The 19,187-nt window shown below is 37.4% G+C and overlaps 1 long non-coding RNA gene across 1 annotated transcript; it reads left to right on the forward strand.

Moving 5' to 3' along the window:
* The first annotated feature begins 1,620 nt into the window (after positions 1-1,620).
* LOC130734276 (uncharacterized) lies at positions 1,621-4,427 on the forward strand. Its single transcript, XR_009017863.1, has 2 exons — positions 1,621-2,063; positions 2,185-4,427. It is a non-coding gene; the product is annotated as an uncharacterized LOC130734276 (long non-coding RNA).
* The last annotated feature ends 14,760 nt before the right edge of the window (positions 4,428-19,187 follow it).

Raw genomic sequence — 19,187 nt, forward strand, 5'->3', positions numbered from 1 at the left:
ATGAAGATGAGGAAATAAACAAGATGTACAACCCTCCTCAAAGGGATTAAAAACTGGTCAAACTAGACAACAATCAACCCCAGCAGCCTACAAATTAAACAAAATCAAAACAATCAACAAAAAAAACCCCGGCACATGCGCCCCGCTATGAAAAAAAAACCTCAAAAGAAAATCCACAAACAACCAGCAGATCAAATCAGATGGATTTCATTTACATTGCATAATTTATTAACTTTCAAGTAAAACAATGTAGCTACATAATTTTGAATAATTTCAAAATTACATAATTTTGGATTAATTTTCCAAATATAATATATGCATACATTAATTGTAAATTATAATGCAACAAATAACTTTTTTTTTGGTATTTTTAAAAGATAAATTACACCCTCCGGAATTTGATTCCTAGAGCTCCCCCACCCCAACCCATCTGTAACTTTATTTAAAAGTTAGGTTTTAGCTACATTATACGAAATTAAAAGAGATGAAATTAATATGATACACATATTTAAATTTTAATTTTGTGGATAAACATTTAATTTGTATTTTTTTTCCCGGTCTGAATTTTTTTTTTTTTTGAGTAAAATGCACTCACCCCCCTTAAGGTTTGCCAAAATGACACTCCACCACATTCTTGTTTTAAATCTACACTCCACTCCACCTCCTTCTAACAAGTTAACACCATCTAAAAAGATGCTAACAAAATATTATTTTCCTCATAAGAATATTAATAATAATTAAAAACTTATAAGTAAAATAACAAAATAATTTTTTAATTTTTTTTTAGAGTAACAAAACGTTTCAGCAATAAATATAAAGAACTTCAAATTAACTTATAGTAAAAATATTTTTAAAATGGTAAACTTCATTCGTTAAAAAATATAACTTATTTAGAACCAAATAATTTATTCTCTTTTTAACTCAACTAATTATTTTAAATATTTAATAAAAATAAAAATAAAAATAATTTTTATTTGTATATTTAGAGAATTTAAATACTATAAAACAATTATCAATAAATATAAAGAAATTTAAAATTAATTTATAATGAAAATATTTTTGTACTATTTTATGAATCTATGTTTTTGTAGTATCTTGCTCTAAATAAGTTATATTTTACAGCAATGGATGCACTGGATCTCTAAGTTACTATAATAAAGAAGATATCCCAAAGAAGAAAAAAAAGTTTACTGACCCTATTAGACACTAGAGAATTTTCTTTCATTCTCCCAAAAATTACTATTTTTTTGTTTGAACATTCTCCCATACATGGATTATAGTTTATGAATATCATTAACAATTTTTGAGTTAACTCTGATTAACAAAAGAGTCTAATATAATAATGAAAATATTCATAATTTAAAGATTAATTAAGATTAATTTATAGTTAGTCATATTTATTCTCAAAATATGAAAAGTTTAGGATTATTCCATACATTTCACGCTTAAATTAAACTATAACAAAAATAAATTTTTTTCACTTTTTTAACAAATGAACTATAAGTTAATTTGAAGTTCCTTTGTTGAAAAGTTTTGTTACTCTAAATAAAAAATAAAAAATGATTTTGTTATTTTACTTATTAGATTTTAATTATTATTATGAGGAAAAGAATATTCCGTTAGCATCTTTTTAGATGGAGGTGGGGTGAAGTGTAGATTTAAAAGAAGAATGGGGTGGTGTGTCGGGGATGAGAATATTTTACTCCAGAGTCTAGAGGCCTCCTTAAGTTCCTCTTTAAGCCAGAAAAGATTATTGCAATTGCGGATACCCGAGTCAGGAAGAGAATTGCAGAATGAATGAAACTGACGCACCTCTCTTCTCTTCTGTTCACGACCTCCACCCCCTCGAGACCCACTCGCAGACGAAGTTGAAGCGGCAGAGGGGGGATCCCAGACCTCACGGAGCCTCCAAAACCATTGGTGCCGCCGTTCAAGCTCGAGTTCCTTGTAGAGTTAGCCACTTCCAAAGATATCGAGCTGGTCGCGTGACACGTTCCTCTGACCAGCGAGGCCCCGTCATCGGCATCTCCTTCATTAACCGACACACCATCGACTAGCTCATGGTAAGCCCCTTGATTCAACTCTGCTGATCTCCCTGGGAAAGCACCCCTTTGCCAAAAAAATCGTCGATGTTCAATTGTTTCTGTAGATAATCATGACTGGGAACTTTACTCTTGTTGCTAGGGTCGGTTTCCACTACACTGAGTGCCCTGGGCTTGAGGAGGGACCTTGGCCAAGAATGGGACTGGGCCCAAGAGAGTCCTCTGGCCCAAGAAAAAACGGATTTTTGTCCAATATGGGTCCAACTGGCCGCAAAATATTGTTGTCCAGGTTCAGTAGAGAAACCATAAGCATGCCCACATTTAATTGGCCCTCACTCCTTCCCATCTTAAAAAGAGGAGAGTCAACTTTGATTCCTTGCCTCGAATCCTCCCCGCCGTTTAATTCTCTAGAAGTTGACAAAACCTGATCACAAACATTATAAACGTCAACCAATCATGGGACGTCTGCTTATTTTGTTCCTGAAGCATTTAATTGACTTCTACCTTCTCTAACACGCCCAACCAGGCCAACGTCATCCTCTCCTACCAAACTTCTCGAGTGGCAAATCTGATCACCGGTGGCGCCCTCATCCTCCCCTGCGTCTTCAACTGAGTTAATGGAGTTCAAATCCGCTTCCTTATTGGACCAATCACTGGATATTGAGTCTTCGTCATCCTCCACAGAAAGACAGCGCAGCCTGGTCCTTGAGCAGAGCAAGTTTCTTCAAACAAACGGACCCTAAAGTTGAACCCCTTCCAAGACACAACTTTGGACAAGGAAATCTGGTCCTCAGCCATAGTTCTGATGCGCAACCTTGCCCAGTCCAGTCTGTTGAAAGAAGAGGTCTCCTATCGATGGAGATCAGGGAGCCAAGTTTCTCTACCAGTTGCTTGAAACACTGCCAGTTCCAAAGGTGCAAAGGCAGGCCTTCACACCTTACCCAGGTAAGTCTATGACTGGGAACAAAGTGAGGTTGCCAAGGGCTAACCTATTCAAAGAGGCTCTCCATCCACTCCTTTGCCCCTTCCAAAGATTCCTCCAAATGCTCTTGCTCTTCCCCACTAAGAAGAACCCAGTTGTCACCAATGTATCTCACCTTGATAGCTTTGAACCCTTCCAAGTAAAAGCTTTCTTGTAACGATTCTACAGTCCCCAAGTGCCTCAGCTTCCCTACAAGACTCCTCTGTAGCCACGCATCAACCTCCCTCTCCTTGTGGATAGCCTCAACCTTCAAGGAAAAGCCCCTGACTTTGATCTTCCAAGTCTCAGAGACCTTGATAGGCGTTGTGGGCTGAGCAGCTTTCATCGGTGCAAGTCCGGAGATCAACGCTTGCTTAAAGGATCTACCAAAGGGGTACTCGTTCTCCACTTGTGTCGTCTTCACACTCTCCCTCTGCATCTTCTTGAAGCTGGAGCGAGGCCCCTGTGTAAGATCAAGATTTGGTCATGTGGTACAACTCTATGTTTTGATGATAACAAGTATTTATTTGTGGATGAATAATTATGGTACTCTAACGTTTGTCTTGAGTGTTTTGACAAACATGTTCTGATTCTGATACCAGAAAATATATTCATCAGAAGATCTGAAGATCAGAAGATCTAAAGATCAGAAGATCTGAGGATCAGAAGCTCTGAAGGTCCAGAAGCTCTGAAGGTCCAGAAGCTAAGAAGTGAAAACTCTGAAGTCCAAGAGTAAGCTGGTTCTAAAGACCAAATACTTTCTACTCTGAGGTCCAGAAGCAGAAGTTACGAAGGTCAGAGGATCCAAGCTTCCCTCTGACTCTGATCACCAAGCTTCACAAGTTCCAACATGAAGCGTCGTCAGATCAGAAGTCAATGGTTAAAGGCAAATGTCTCTATCAAGTAGTACAAGAGCAGTGTACTATTCTGACAAGCCTACCTACCAAGGTTCAGCCACAGCAGGTTCTGGAAGTTCCAGAAATGCCCTCCAACGGTCACATTCTCTCAACAGAAATATCCTTTGCACCTTGGACTATTTAAGGCTGAAGAAAAGAAGAAAGACAAGTGAGAGAAACCAAGAGTTGCAATACAAGAAAGATTCAAGCCTTCACTTTCTTCATCTGTTCTTATTTAGTTTACACTTAGCTTATTCAGAAGCAAACCTTTGTAAACACCAACCTCAAACAGTTGTTTGTTTTTCCTTAAGGGACCGGGTAGGTCAGTATCCTTAAGAAGACTAGGATCTGTGTATCTTAGTGGTGATTCCTTAAGGGACCAGTTAGGTCAGTATCCTTGAGAAGACTAAGAGAGTGAATCTTAGTGTTTACTAGTTCATTGTATTGTTAGTCACTGAGCAGGTTGCTAGTGCAGTTGTATCAAACTCTGAATAGTGGATTGCCTTCATTCTAAGAAGGAAAAAATCATCTTAACGGGTGGACTGGATTAGCTTGAGGGATTTATCAAGTGAACCAGGATAAAATACTTGTGTGCTTCTCTCTTCTCTCTATCTTTATCCGTAGCACCATCTATCTCAGATAAACCGAAAAGATTTACTTTAAATCTTAAGGGGAAAGTTTTTATATTCAAAACTCTATTCAACCCCCCCTTCTAGTCGTTTTTCACACCTTCACCTTGTACCCTTGGTTCAACATTGAATTGGGGTTTAGAGAAGCGAGGGAGATTGGCATACAGCTTCATCCCCTCAATGAAAATCTGATCCAGTTCCCGCTCCAAGCTTTTCGGGTCCTTAACATCCAAGAACTGAACAAAGCCAAAGCGGTAGCCAGCCTTGTCCTTCTTCAGGGGAATAAAAACTTCCCACACTCTACCCCAACTCTGAAAAATCCCCCTCATTTCCTTCTCGCCATGCGTGTCAGGGAAATGGGAGAAGTAGAACGACGTGAGCTTTCCTCTAGCACCGCGTTTCATGTTTCCCACCGTTTCCCACCCTGCTTCCTCACTCTCTCTCTCTCTACCTTCCTCTCTCATCCTCTCCGGGTTTAAGATGGCTCCTCCAAAAGTCCGTGTACATGAATTTTTTGTTTCTTAAGTTAGTTGGATCGAACCCAACTAATTATAAAGAGTAAAATACACTCACCCCCTTCAAGGTTTCTCAGAATGACACTCCACCTCATTCTTCTTCTAAATCTACACTTCACCACACCTCCATCTAACAAGTTAACATCATCTAAAAAGATGCTAACGGAATATTCTTTTCCTCATAATAATATTTAAAAACTAATAAGTAAAATAACGAAATCATTTTTTTATTTTTTATTTAGAGTAACAAAACTTTTCAACAAAGGAACTTCAAATTAACTTATTGTTCATTCGTTAAAAAAGTGAAAAAAAAATTATTTTTGTTATAGTTTAAATTAAGGGTGAATTGTATGGAATAATCCTAAACTTTTCAGATTTTGAGAATAAATATGACTAACTATAAATTAATCTTAATTAATCTTCAAATTATGAATATTGCCATTATTATATTAGACTCTTTTGTTCATTAGAATTAACTCAACAATTGTAAATGATCTTCATAATAAACTATAATCCATGTATGAGAAAATGTTCAAACAAAAAATAGTAATCTTTGGGAGAATGAAAAAAAATCTCCAGTGTCTAATAGGGTCAGTAAACTTTATTTCTTCACAAAATTCTTTTCCTACCCCTTTCACACTGCCATCTCTCCTCCTTTCCTCTTCATGTTGCAAATCTTAATCATTGTGTGCACAGAGAAAGTGACAGAAAAATCACCAAAATTGATGGGATAAAAAAAAGGGTTTCAGCAGTTGCGATTAGAATTTGAAGGTAAAAAACGAAATCTAAACACCATATGTGAAGCTTTCCGAAACAAAACCTTGGTAGGATTGAAGAAGAAGAAAGGGACATCCGGCGAGATGTCGAGGCTCTGCGACTACGTCGCGGGCTTCGAGCTTGTCAATGGTTATGGGTGGGGTTCCGGTGTCTATTCTGTAGGCTGCCGGCGTTAAGGAACGTGTGATCAAAGTGAGGGGTTCGCAAATCTGGATGAAATGGATGGTTTGTGCGGAATGGATCGAGTCATAAGGTTTTGGCTTTTACTGTTGTGGTTTTTGAGTGCAGTGGTGATGACGTTGTTGGTGTTGGTAAGAGGAGGAGGTTGAAGAAGAAGGGGGTTGGAGGAAGATGGGTTTGTTCCTGTGTTGAATTTGAAGATATTTTCTTACCATGAGCTTCAAATTGGCCACTAGGGGTTGAAATTGGTTATTTTGATCTCTATGCCCAGATTTAACATAAAAGGGTATGGATTTTGATCTCTGCCGAGATTTAGGATAAAGTATGAATTGAAGAGGCGTCTCTCCTTGATTGATGGGGATTGCTGGACAGATGAAGAGGTGAAAAATTGCAACGCGTGGTTCCATGCATCATTTGGCTATGCATCTTTGTGAAGAAATAAATGATGTAAATAAAATTGTGTTGATAACTATTTCAAATCTCTATGTAGCTCACATGGTTAGGGATTGGTTTTGCCACTTTCAAGGCTTGGGTTCGAATCTCCCTCACCATTTTTTCCTAATTTAAAACGTAATTTCCACGTGGCATTTCCAGGAAATAAAAAAAAAAACCACATCAGCCCCTTCCGTATACATCAGGGGCAAGAAATGCTTTTAGGCCATAATTTGTTATAGTATTTAAATTCTCTACATAAGCAAATAAAAATGATTTTTATTTTTATTTTTATTAAATATTTAAAATAATTAGTTGAGTTAAAAATAGAATAATTTTTTGGTTCTAAAGAAGTTATATTTTGTAATGAAGGAAGTTTACCATTTTAAAAATATTTTTACTATAAGTTAATTTGAAGTTCTTTATATTTATTGCTGAAAAGTTTTTGTTACTCTAAATAAAAAATTAAAAAATGATTTTGTTATTTTAATTATTAGTTTTTAATTATTCTTATGAGGAAAAGAATATTCCGTTAGCATCTTTTTAGATGATGTTAACTTATTGAGGGAGGTGGGGTGGAGTGTAAATTTAAGACAAGAATGGAGTGAAGTGTCATTCTGACAAACCTTAAGGAGGATGAGTGCATTTTACTCAATCATAAATTTGATCCCTTCTTAGAGGGACTCCAACGCAGGTTGCTTAACCAGGTTGGAGAAAATAAGCAACGTTCTTATTTTTTGGAACCATTGGAGTTGGTTGAGCTGTCGTTGCGTATTCTTTAAAGTTAAGGAACGTTGCTTGCTTAGCTTCCTTTCTTCTACCTTTTTATTATAAAATATCACAACAACTGATTGCAGTTAACAAAATAGAGGGAAACAATGATCAATGGGAATAGTAGGCAAATTCCAGTCTTAAATCAGAAAAAAATTCCAAACTTGAATCAATTTTTTTATTATCAGATGAAATTAGAAACAAATTCTAGAAAGAAAAAAAAAACAGACATAAACAAATTTCAGAAACGATTTTTTTTACACTTCTACAACAAATCAACTGAAGATAGAAAAAAAAAACCCACAAAAATTAAAAGATGAAATTACAGATGTGGAATCTCCGATCGGTGGAAACCACCAATCATGACCTCTGAACCTCCGATGGCAGTGGAATGGGTTTGGGAAGGTCTGATTGAACCTCCGATATGGTTTTGGGAAGGTCTGATTTTTTGCTGGAAGCGTTGATTTACTGCATGTGGGAAGCAGAGAGACCAGGGGCGTGAGAGTGACGAAGGGGTGCACGGAAACGACGGCTTGCTTGTCGCTTGACAGAGACGGCGACGGCGTGAGGTTGAAAGCCTAAAAAACGAGTGGAAGAAGATAAGGGTTGAAGAGAAAATCCCATTTTCTTTCTCTCTTCTTCTCGTCTATTTCTCTCGGTTGCAGAAAGTCATAAACCTTCTTTGTTTCCAGATACTTCTTGAGATTATGTTTTATTTTCTAATACCTTTTTAAATATAAACACAAAAGCAGGTGGACTTGTATTATAATGTTAAAAAAATCAAAGCAAAAAAAATTTAAGTGGTGGGCTGAGGATTCATTTGGGCCTTAAAAAGAAAGAAAATGTATTTAATTAAGAAATTAGTTGATAAGATGATTAATTAGTGATTAAGTAATCAGTTATATTTTCAAAAAAGAAAGCAATCAGTTACATTGAATTAATTTTTAAATTTAAATGTGTAAATAAAAATATAAATATAAGAAGTATAGTGGGACCCTATTAAAAGTAAAATAAGCAATCTTGCATTAGAGCAAAATCAACATGGGTTGCTTATGAGTTGCTTAAATCCTATGTGACAGTTTGGACCCACAAAAATAGTGTTTAAGCAACCCAATTAGCAACCTTGCATTGGAGATGCTCTTATAGATAAATCTTTGTAGACTTGTAGTGGGGTATGGAGGAAAAGCTTAGCATTACTTATCAAATGACCGGATATTATGCAGTACACCACTAGGCAAAGTATAGTCATGTCTTTAATTTCCCTTTAACTTTCTTTTTTTATATCTCTAAAGCAAATTGGATGTAATCCTACCTTCCCGGCCTGTACTCGCAATACAATATTAATTAAATTCACCATTGGCTTACCTAGGAGGTTTATAAAAGCAAGACAAGATCACATATGGGACACCTAAACATGAATCAATGGTCAGATTTTTTATTTATAATTTTCAAGTGGGCAATTAGCTAGACTTATTTCACAAGGCTAAGATATGTATATAATGAAAAAAACTAAGAAAAATTACGGTAGAGGATAGGCTGAGAGAGAGGACTGCGTTATGAAACATTGTAAGAATAAAGATTCATGACATTGGGTAAAAGGTGATTTTTTCGTTGCCCACTCAAAAATGGAAAGGTTTCCTAACCTTTTTAACTTGTATCAATTTATCTTCTGAAGCAAATATTTATAATTCATAATTTAGTCCTAATAATTAAATATTTTATATATAGAATACATTAAACAGACAGTCTAAATCATCAATTTATAAGAATACCGGTTCAGTGCCCTTAGGTAAAACACATGTGATATCATTTAAGGTTGTATTTGGTTTTCAGTTTGAAAATCCGTTTTGAGTATTGAAATTTGAGATCACACATTTCAATGCCCTAAATGTGAGATAGATTTTTGAACTTTCGTGAAGTGAAAATACTTTTAAACTGAAAATCAATCTGATACTAACCTGTTAAGTTAGTTTCCAACCACATGTGACATTGTTAAATTTGATTTTGGTTAGTCACATCATCACTTAAAATTGATGTTGTAATAACGGCCTAACGGATTAAATGCTGATATACTTTTTTATATCAAGGAACCAAAATCGAGTTTTTCTTATTTACGACAACTAAAAACATATTTAACCTATACATATTTTTTTATAGGGGAATGCTAACTTACTCTCACTTATAGTAGTATTTTTAAAAGGACACTTAACACCTTTTTATTTGGACAACATTGCCCCACCTTTTCTCTTTAAAATTAGTTAAATGATGATTATCTTGTAATTTGATTTACCCAAGTATTATTTAATTTTAAATCTGCAATTTTTCTCTCTCCTCATTTATCACCTTCTTCCTCTCTCTCTCTCCCCATATCACCTCTTTTTCTCTCTCCACATTTATCAAAATTTCCATTGAAATATCCTTCCAGGAAACCACCCCAAAAACCATCGGCCATCTTAAGCTTCTCAAACTCAAAGCATAAGTTCAAGTCCTCCTCAGTCCTCTTGCCAACCAATTCTTGCTCCACCAAATTTATAAATAAAAAAAAACCCAAATTGCTTTGTTGGTTTTGTAATCAAATAGAGTATATAATTGACGACCCACAAAAGGGAATAGATGAGGCATGACAAATTCCAGAACCTGGATTTTGTTTTTGAAATTAAAACCTTGATTTTAAGTAAACACAAGTGTACGTACTACGTAGTAATACAAAACCATAGAACTACATGGATCTGTTAATTTATGGAGAAGAGTATAAAACATAGAAAAAGGGAATTAATATCTAAATTGGCTTATGGAATTAATATCTAAATAGGCTAGGATGGGTAACGCAGAGAAACAATTTTCTTCTCATTCATCTGTTGTGTTGGGAAGGTGAGAGAGTAAGGAGAAGGAAGGGGTTTGATGGAGAAGAAAGAGAAGGGTGATGTCCGAATAAAAGAAATAAGATTTGGTAAGCAAAATTACTTAAAACCCACATGTTAACTATTTTAAAAGAAAAAAAATGAAGGGTGATCTTGTTCAAATAAAAAGGTGTTGAGTGCTAACTTACTCCTTCTAAAAAAACAAGTGGGAGTAAGTTAGCATTCCCTTTTTTATATTATACACACCCACATAAAAGTTCAAAAAAGAACACCCACATAATGGTTTAAACTTTAATCTATAGTTGTCCTCCGAATTGAAGGATATCTAATTCTGATCTCTTTTCGTCCTGTGATTGTCTACGCATATATATATATATATATATGCAGGACTTAGAGGTGGCATATTAAAGGATTGTCTAGAAGAGACGTGTAACTCGATCTACATGCATGAAATGCAGGAGATATAATATGAACTTGATATCAAAACTGAAGTGAAGGAAAATTATGGGGTACAGGATGAGCTAGCTATACCCCATAATTTGATATCAAAACTGTAACGCTTTTGGTGATAAAAAAGATGTAGAAAAAAAAAAGAGAAATAAAGATGAAACATGTACTTTATATATCATTTATCCTTCTTTACAAAAAGCATTTTCGGATGTCGTTTATGAAGCACAATAATACTTTTTCATGTGGGGTGGAAAGAGACCGAATCTACGAATTGATCATTTGCGAAATGGGATGGGGGATGATCAAGAAGACAATTAATTCTACTTTGATTTGATTATCAAAAGTTGAGGTGTATGATGCATGTGGATATTTTTTTAAGCAACTTAATTATTAGATACTTTCCTTTCATAACCTAACACAATTAGTTAAAATTGGGATTGTTACAAAATAAAATAACTATTTGGTTAAATATTGACGATGTGCTATACATTATAACAATAAAGATTCCTAATTATCATAATAGTTTTTTATGACCGAATAATATATGTCGCATAACGATATTTTACTTTACACTTGATTCTCCCCAAATTTATTACAATTGAGCCCTACACTGGATAATGCCCACCAGGCCTCAAATGTAGGAGCATTTCAATGTAAAGTCTTCTCCATATGAGGCAATGTACGACACCAAGACTAAATCGAAAAACTTACTTCCTTCAACCGGGCTCACATTGGGCAATGTCGATTGGACTGCAGACGTAGGATAACCTGGTCGCCAAGTCCCTGGTCCGAGGTACCACCTCCGATGCCTGGGGCACCATAACTAAGTCAAAGTATCTAGTCACTATCAAGAAAAAATGTAATCAAGTTAATTATCACTACAACAGACCCGAATTGTCTAAAAAGGGATTTACAATCCCAAACACATGCAAAGCGAATTCTATACAACGAATCTCTTATACGTTAACTCGGGCAAACAACAATAAACTACGCAATTTTGGGGCGTTTCAAAATTAAAAGGCAAGGATGAATTGCTAAATTCCTTATTTCATCAAATTGTCGAATATTACAAGTCATGTTTCAAACAGGAATGGCCTCAATAGAGTCAACAAAGAAAGTGGAAAACAAGGAAGTAGAAATGTTAATCCCACACCTTCAAATTCTACTAAAGAAACCGTTAGAACACCAAAGGCATGAAAAAACTAAGGGTATGGTTAACTTTACTTTGTCCACAATAGACCTTTCCCCGAGCGACTCCATTGACTCTTTAAATGATCCACTCCATTTGCCAAAAGAAGATAAGAAAGTAGAGTGATCCACTCTCAGGAACAAGAGTCCACCCAAGAACGAGAGATGCTATTGGAAGAGTTAACGAAGCCAAAGAAAATTTTCTCTTGCGTTTCACCCGTGCAAGAATATGTAGAAAGACTCACAAAGCAAACTCAATGAAAAGTGATTTTTCTGTAAACTGAATTTCATATCATTCAACTAACAATACAAGTATTTATACAGTACATACACAATACTAACAAAACCATACCCAACAACTAAACGGGCCTTTGAGCAGCCCATACTACCAAGCTTACAAGGCCCAAACTCAATACATCTAACACTCTCCCTTAAACTGAAAATACTACAAGTAGTTTCAGTTTACTTAGCAAGACTACACACTCCTAGTTCATTCCTTAGCTTCACAAATGTAGCAACTTTAAGGGCCTTGGTCATAATGTCTGAGACTTGCTCTTCACTGCTGCAATGAACCAACTCTATTTTTCCTTCCTTGACAAGATCTCTGAGGAAGTGATATCTCACATCTATGTGTTTGCTTCGACCATGTAACACAGGATTCTTGGACAACTTAATGGCTGAGCTATTATCACAGAAAATCCTAGAACACTTGCTTTGAGTAAAGCCAAGTTTGTCTAAGATCCTTCTCAACCATATGCACTGACAGGCACATGAGGCAGCAGCAATAAATTCTGCTTCAGTGGTAGAGAGACTTACCACTGCCTGTTTCTTGGAGGACCAAGCAACAGGACCAGTTCCAAGAAGGAAGACATATCCTGAAGTGCTCCTTCTATCATCAAGATCCCCTGCATAATCAGAATCAGTGAATGCTATGAGATTCCCTTCACCTCTTCTGTCATAAAAAATTCCCAGTTCACTAGTTCCCTTCAAGTATCTCATTATTCTCTTCACAGCTTGAAGATGTTGCATTGTAGGCTTCTCCATATACCTGCTCACCAAACTCACTGCAAACATAAGATCTGGTCTAGTGGCAGTAAGGTACATTAGGCTTCCCACCATCTGCTTGTACTCAGTAGAATCAACCTCTATTCCACATCCTTGCTTTGACAATTTGCTCCCAGGCACCACAGGGTTATGAACAGGTGTGCTGTTACTCATGCCAAACCTCTCAAGTACTTCTTTGGCATACTTTCCTTGGCTTATGAATATACCTCTGGAATTCTGCACAACTTCTACCCCTAGAAAGTAGCTCATCTTCCCCAGATCACTCATGGCAAACTCCCTTTCCATAGACTTCTTAAATTCTTCAAACATGTAGACACTATTACCAGTAAAAATCAGATCATCTACATACACACTCACAATTAACAACTTACCATCATTGCCATTCTTAACAAACAGTGTGTGTTCAGAGGGACATTTAGTGAATTCTTCCTTGAGAAAGTAAGACTCAATCTTACTATACCAAGCTCTTGGAGCTTGCTTCAAACCATACAACGCTTTCTTGAGCTTGTACACTTTGTCCTCCTCACCCTTTTTCTGATATCCTAAAGGCTGGTCCACATATACAGTTTCACCAATCTCCCCATGTAGAAAGGCACTCTTCACATCCAGCTGAAAAACACTCCACCTTCTTATGGCAGCAAGAGCTAGAATTGTTCTAATTGTGTCCCATCTTGCTACAGGGGCAAACACTTCAGTAAAATCAATTCCATGTTGTTGTGCATACCCTTTAGCAACTAGTCTTGCTTTATGCTTCTCAATCTCTCCTTTCTCATTGTACTTAGTCTTGTAGATCCACTTAACACTAATGCTCTTGGAACCAGCTGGTAAAGGAACTAAATCCCAAGTTTTGTTCCTCTCAATAGCCTCAATTTCATTATCCATAGCAGTCCTCCACTTCTCATCTCTCACTGCCTCTTGAAATGAGACAGGATCAGTTGAGGAACAAAGAACAGAAAAACTGAATCCTTCCTCCTCACTATCAAGTTCTTCACCACTCACAAATTCCCTCATCCAATTTGGTTGAGTTACATTTCTCTTTCCCCTTGCACTTCTTCCTTCCCCAGTGCCTTGCATTTCAGAAGAAACTGTACTATCAATAGCTCTACAGGGAGTTGAGGTAGTTGCTGCTGCTTGTTCTGCTTGTGTTGAATTTGAGGTAGCTGCTGCTGCTTGTATTGAAGATACTTCCATAGTTTGATCAGATTGGTTTGCAATTGGAGCAACCTGAGCAACCTGGTCATTTCTTTTTTCCTCCTCTCCAAGGTCCACTAAGTCACTGCTACTCTCTTTTTCACCACTCCAATCCCATTTATTCTCCTCATCAAACACCACATCTCTACTTGTGATGATCCTTTGCTGTAAAGGATCAAACAACCTATATGCCTTGGACTCTTCACTCACTCCAAGTAGGACACATTTGATGCTTCTACTGTCAAGTTTTTTCTTGTGGACTCCAGGGGCATGCACATGAGCAGTGCAACCAAAAATTCTGAAGAAATGCACAGAGGGTTTCACCCCACTCCAACTCTCCTCTGGTGTCATGTTTTTCACTGCCACTGTTGGACTCCTATTCTGTATGTATACAGCCCAATTCACAGCTTCTGGCCAGAACATTTTTGGAACATTCTTCTCAACTAACATGCTCCTTACCATGTTCATTATAGTACGATTCTTCCTTTCAGCTACCCCATTCTGTTGTGGGGTATATGCTGCTGTCAGCTGCCTTTTGATGCCACTTTGATTGCAGAACTCAGTAAATTCTGCAGAGGTGAACTCCCCACCTCTATCAGTTCTTAAACACCCTATGGCTTCATCACATTCATTCTCAACAGCAGCCTTAAATTTCTTAAAAGTATCTAGAGCAGCTGATTTTTCTGACAGAAAATATACCCATGCTTTCCTACTGAAATCATCAATAAAGGTGATAAAATACCTCTTGTTGCTGTTTGATTCAGGCTGAATAGGTCCACATATATCTGAGTGAACCAGTTGCAACTTCTTATGTGCCCTCCAGGTACTCTGTTGTGGAAAAGGGTCTCTATGTTGTTTTCCTTTGCAGCAACTATCACACACTTTGCTTGATGCTTCTAGTTTGGGTAATCCTTTGACCATAGTTTTCTGAGATAAGATCTTGAGTCCACTAAACCCCAAGTGTCCATATCTCCTGTGCCAGAGATTAGTAACATCATCTTGAGTCACCTTGTAGCAACTGGGAGTGAGTACACTTGCTAAGATAGCAAACATCCTATTTGAGGACATTTTTGACTGCATAATGAGACCCTTTGCAGGATGATAAACCCTGCACCATCCTCCTTGAAAGCTAATGCTGAGACCTCTTTGTTGCAATTGTCCTACACTTAGCAAATTATTCTTCAGATCAGGGATAAAGTAAACCTCAGTTATGACTTGGTTTAATCCTCCCACTTGCAATTTAACACTTCCTTTCCCTTTCACAAGCATTCTGGAATCATCTCCCAGTTTGACAGTTGTGGTAAAATCTTCATCAAGATCATGAAACCATTCCTTAGTTCCACACATATGATTGCTACATCCAGAATCCAAGAACCATACTTTGCCTTTAGTGGATTCTTCTTCTGCATCTGTATGTGCCATTAGCAATAGCTCTTCTTCATCATCGTTCATTTCTGCATAGTTGGCACTTTCTTCCCAGCTTGGACATTCATACTGAAGATGACCCAGTTTGTGACATCTGTAGCATTCCATATTCTCTTTATTGAAGGAGTTTCTTCCTCTCCCTCTACCAGTTCTGCCAAATCTTCCTCTGCCCCTTCCTCCTGTTCTACCACCAGAATTAGTCACCTTCAAGGCTTGTTCCTCTTCTTTATAGCCTTTCATCCTCTGCTCATGAACCAAGAGACTACTTTGCAACTGATCAACAGTGACGGTATCCACATTGTTGGATTCCTCAATAGAGCACACAACATAGTTAAATCTTTCGGTCACTGACCTCAAGATTTTCTCTACAATCATGGTCTCTGTCACAGATTCACCTTGAATCTTCATCTTATTCACAATTACTAAGGTTCTTGCAAAGTAATCATTGACAGACTCACCTTCTTTCATGCCAAGAACCTCAAATTCACGCCTGAGAGCTTGCAGTTGAGCCCTCTTCACCTTGCTAGAACCCTGATACTTCATCCTCATCGAATCCCAGATGTCTTTTGCTGTATCTTTGCACAAGATTGTCTCCATAATGCTTCTCTCAATGGCCTGAAACAAGTAATTCTTGGCCTTGAGATCCTTCAGCTTCAGATCCTCATGAGTCTTGGTTTGTTTAGGGGTTGGATTTGGTTGCAGAGCCGGCACTCCTCCTTCAATCAGCCCCCAATACTCCTTTGATCTCAGCAAATTCTCCATAAGCATGGCCCAATGATCATAGAAGCCATCGAATTTCGGTACCGAAGGTTGAAGAAAGTTCGATTCCTTCGATTCTACCATGAACGTTCTTCTTCCTTGCGCACCCTCCTTCTCTTCCTTCTGATGATGAAATTCTTCTTCCTTCACGTTATCACCTTCCTTCTGGACTTCACTACACTCAAACGAAAACTGCGGTTTTCTGGTTCAGGCCCCTTACGGAGCTCTGATACCAATTGTAGAAAGACTCACAAAGCAAACTCAATGAAAAGTGATTTCTCTGTAAACTGAGTTTCATATCATTCAACTAACAATACAAGTATTTATACAGTACATACACAATACTAACAAAACCATACCCAACAACTAAACGGGCCTTTGAGCAGCCCATACTACCAAGCTTACAAGGCCCAAACTCAATACATCTAACAGAATACCTCGTACAAACTCCACCTCACATGGAATATGAAGTCTGAAGTATGAACAGAAGAAGTCCATGCGGTCATCGATCAACTTCTCAGCGCATCCTCCTCATTTACCTCTTTTGGTATTTTAGCACAAATGTGAATGCCTAATCCATGAGCACCCCAAGTCTTGATCCATAAATCCTTACCCGTGGGCTCCTTTTTTTCAAAGTTCTCAAAGAAGCAAGAAGAAAAATGAAAATAGACAAAGAGTGGGACTCTGAAGAAGATGAGATATGAGAAATGTCGAGCGGATAAACTCTCAATTCATAGGAAAATAGTTTCCTTCAATTGCAACGGGATCCATAATTGTTATGAGAACCCCTCAATTGAAATGACCTAAATTAATGAGGGTCGTCAAAACCTTTGTGTCCCATTAGGAGAAAAGCAGCGCACGGCTGCGCATTTATGAAAGTTGTGAATGTAATCAAAGCCAATTAGAAGACAACACTCATGGGAAGCTTAAGAGATTGTCAAGAGTCGATGTTATGCCAAAAAAGAGGAAAATTACAAGAGGAGAAATACTAAGAGTCAGAGGCATTTATGAAAACGACCATAATGCAAGTTCCATTAATAAAGAAAATACATGGATTTCTGCCCTCAATCATGTAAGAAAAAGAGACATTGTCTTCCTTCTGGTTAGGATTCATGAGCCTTAACTAGATCAGAGCCGACGTCAACTACCCATACACGGTTGCGTCCATTTCATTATCCAACTTCTCTAGCCTCTTCTCATGGGCCTGAACCAAGTCGCTGAGCTTCTTTCGTGCTCCCACCTTAGCATTATCGAGCATGGTCTGAGCCTCCTTAGTTGTTGCCTTCTTGACTTCATTTAAATCAGCAGCACGAATACCCTCGAATGCCCCCCAAATATTTGGGCTATAATCTAAAAAACCTTCAAGTCAAGAGCATCTGATTCTTTCTTAGACATAGCAACATTCAAACTGATCAGCTTCCCCATAATACGTTTCCCCCCTTAAGCCTCTTGTTGGTAGCATTTATAGAGTCTAGAAATGTCGTTAGAGCATTGGCCTCAATAAGGAGACGAAGAACCTTGGAGCTACACAATCTCGAATATGTCAACGCACACTGACCACCTCATGGTAAAGTCAGATGTTGGCATCTACGACAACCGTGGTAGACGAATGACTCCAACACACCTCGTCAGAAGAAGAGCCCAAAGAATCATGGAGACCACCCACGTTAATATGATTGTGGGACCCCATAAAGATCACATTGCTTCCTCAAGACCAATTCCAGTGCCAACAACACCGAGAGAGGCCCCATAATCCCCCTTAGCAGTCAACTCTTCTTCCGCAAAACTCTTCTTGTGTGGCGGACCAGACAAAAAGGCTCGCTTCCTTTTATCAACTGAAGCCCCCCTTAACTTCACAAATTTGGCCGTCTTCCTAAATAATGGCTCCAGAAGTCTGCTCGATAGACGCAGGCCCTCCGACGACTACCAGAGGAACAATCTCCAAAATGGGATCCAACATAAGAGAGGAGTCACTCCTCTGCAGTTGCCAAAGACGCAAATCTGTCATTGCATAGCTCAACATGATAGCTACATAACTTCACAAGAAAATGCTAAGTGAAGTGAAGTTGAAAGGTGTACAACAAAATAAAAACATGCATGAAAGATACATCTACTAATAATGATGGGGATAAGTATCCATAATGATGTGGTTTGTTTCAAATCAACGGTCCTACAACCTTGCCAACTTCTCATACTCAAATTCAGTATTCTCTTACCTGAAAGTGATCTCATATTATACTCCATCCGTTCCTATATAACTGACACTTTAAGGTTGTTGCATAAGTATTAAGAAATAACAATTAATGTTCTTGTTTTATTAAAATTATTAGGCTTAAATAAGTTTTTGGTCCCTAACCTTTATTAAATGATTGGTTTTCGTCCCTCGCCGGAGTAAAGGTGGGTTTTAGTCTCTAACCTTTGTCAAAATGTTTGATTTTGGTCCCTCCGGAGCTCTGGGTCAACGCCGGAGCTGCGGTGGCCCATGTGGCATGACCACATGGAATTAATGAGGTGATGTGGATTTTTTTAAAATTTTGTTTAAATCAGTAAATGATTAAAAATAAGCCTAATTAATCTTAATCCAATTTAAAGAAACCCAGACAGCTCCATGTTTATAATAAATCAATCCACACTCAAACTTATTTGAGTTTAATGGATATGCACTGACAGTGTAAAATAATTTTACACAGACATTCAATTGAATTCCGCTAAATTAGAAAATATCTTATTCTTTTAATTAAAATTAAAGTCAAATGTAATTATCTCTCCTATGTGGCATGCTTTGATTGGATGACTGTGTAAAACTATTTTACACTGTCAGTGCATATCCATTAAACTCAACTTATTTTGCCATGTTCCAAAAAATCCACGCTCAAACTTGGCAATCTTATTTTCTTTTTAATTTTAATCAATCCACGCTCAAACCTTCCAATTGAGAAACCTAGAAAAAAAAAAACCACTCTCTCCTTCCCTTCTCCTTCATTTGAAACCTTGGAAAAAAACTTTCTCCCTCTCTCCCCTTTATCTTCATCTGAAACCCAGAAA

This window comes from Lotus japonicus, chromosome 1, assembly GCF_012489685.1.
Source record: "Lotus japonicus ecotype B-129 chromosome 1, LjGifu_v1.2".
In the NCBI taxonomy this organism is placed as follows: Eukaryota; Viridiplantae; Streptophyta; class Magnoliopsida; order Fabales; family Fabaceae; genus Lotus; species Lotus japonicus.